This window comes from Drosophila sechellia, chromosome 3L (assembly GCF_004382195.2).
Source record: "Drosophila sechellia strain sech25 chromosome 3L, ASM438219v1, whole genome shotgun sequence".
NCBI lineage: Eukaryota > Metazoa > Arthropoda > Insecta > Diptera > Drosophilidae > Drosophila > Drosophila sechellia.
The window spans coordinates 3,596,031-3,598,484 of NC_045951.1; positions in this window are offsets into that span (position 1 = coordinate 3,596,031).

A 2,454-nucleotide genomic window follows, 5' to 3' on the forward strand; every position below is an offset into this window, starting at 1 on the left:
TCGGATCGCGACATAAAAGCGCCAAAATTGATACATTACAGGTTTTTTTTAGGTGAATTTTGGAAAAAACGTGAGTAAGGAGGATATAAAGGATATATATTTCACTTATAAAGGGAAGTAAGTAGAGTTTAAATGTTTAAGTTGATTACAGAAAGATCTAAGGATGGTATATCGTATATTAAACGCGTCAATATTAAAAAAATTTTAGTTTTATATGCATAAAAATCGAAAAAATTGTCCAAATATGAAAAGTTATACGTCGTTGTGCTCAGATCTTTATCCTTTACAAACACAAATCAATTGGCAACAAAATCTGAAAAAAAAATTTTTGACCATTTTCGCAAATTTTGATGATGATTACAAAAAAGTCAAAATTTGGGTAAAAATTTTTTTTTCTAAATCTTTTGAAAAGTGATTTGTGTTTTTTTCTTAGGTTGTCAGGAACAAAAAACAGTGATTCTTATAACGATGTGTCTTAATTTGACTTAGTTATGACATAATAACTGAAAAACACGCCTTTTTGTCTTTGTTGTGAAGACAAGAAAATTGCCCCATTTACTTTAATTTAACTTAAAGCGCCATAGATATTCTAAAGAACCTTAATCATAATATGCATATTTAAATCCCCAGAGCGTTCATAGCTTCGCACTCGACCGCTTCACTCTAGGCCAAAAGCGTTATAAATTGGCTGGCATTTGTCAACCGGCGAACGGAGTCAAGTACGGGCTTGGAAATGTGTCTTTGACATATCTCACGGATGCCAAACGTAACACAAGCAGCTCGAGAGCAAACAAAAGAGCGAAGACAAACAAATTCGAATGTATCTGAGTATCTCGCCTTGTATCTGCAGACGTCTGCGGTGGCAATAATGGCAAATTTGCACGAAGTCAATAGCGAAAGCCGGGGAATACTACAGTCAATTATCGGTGGCGTCGAATATGGACGAATGTATCTGCGAGTGTAGATACTTTCGTATCTGACTAGGTATGTTGATGTTTTTGTTTTTCCACCTGCGTGTGGCGTTGGTGTTGTTTTTTCCACTTACTGCCACCGAGTACGCAAAAGTGTCTGGCCCTCTCTTTCTAACCGCATGCCCCGTCCCGCTCACTCATTGTATCTTGTATCTCGTGTCTCTCGCTCTTTTTGTCGACCGCCGATTGGCTGGCTTTTGAGTCTGCGCCGCTTTCCGGAGAGGCCACACCTCTAAAAACCCCCGCAGAAAACCACGTTTGCGTGTTATTCCAGATACTTTTGGCCCCCCTGCACAAACCATTTTACCCCCCGCGCGGAAAACATAAACTTGTGGCTCCCTAATGGCCAAAAAATAAGGAAACCAGGGGGATGAGTCGAAATGAAAATGGCTTTTATGTGTGGCGTGCGTTGGGGTAATTTTATGATTCAGGGAATTACACAGGGAAATGACAGTCCTCGTTCTTCTTTTGCTTTCCACCTGGAATATGTAGATACAGATACCTTTTAATTGTCGCTCTATTGATTTCCCCCAAAGAAAGCACATAAGCTGACTTAATTTATGCTTTAATTCTATTTAATTATGTTTTTTTACCATCTAAAACTGCATGAGGTCTATGAAAGATTCGCGTGTTAGCTGGACAGTTTTTTTTTTTTTAGGCTCTATCTAAAATGTGTCAAACCTAATGAACGGTGTAGTAAAGCGGTTTTAATGGGGGAGGTTCTGTTCGGGGATTATCCTTTGTATGTATCTGATTTATTACTCCTTAAAAGCTAACAATTTTATACCTTCAGTTAAAAAACTTATAAAAAGTATAAAGATTTAAGAATGAGGTCCTTAAAAATCACTTTGTAGGATAATAGTTCTCGGAAATCAATTAAATAAAATCGAAGCCATATGTGTAGATTTTATTACAACTATCCTTTTATACAAATAAACATTTAATTGGAAAGTTCTGTAAATTTAAATTATGTTCTAATTAATCGAATACTAATAAAATTGTTATTCTAAAATTAATATTATATATTTATTTGTTACTGAATAGTCCATAAAGTCCTTTAAAAACATTAATTTCTAACCTCCTTGGCCTATTTCGAGATCCTTTCTGAACAGTGGTTACTGTTTCTTCACCCATTACCACCTCTACCGCAGGTCAAATCTAAAATGGCGAATCCCAGGCGGTTCATTCAATTAAAATCGATCGCAGCTCTTATACTCCAGTGCCTCCAATAAGATCAGCTGGCTGGAACACACCTGAGAGTCGGATATAAGAGCGACAGATCACCTGGGCCGAAAGTGGCGGAGAGCGATCCAGGTGAGCGGAACACCTGGTGAGCAGAGTATCCGACAGATACAGATACGAAAGGTGAGCGAGAGCGGCGCAGAGCGGGCAGTGGAGGGTTAAGCGGCGGGGGTTAAGCGGCAGCTAGCTGACTGGCTTTCTGACTTTCGAGGCTCGTCTGCGCGAAACCCGCGCTCGTCCA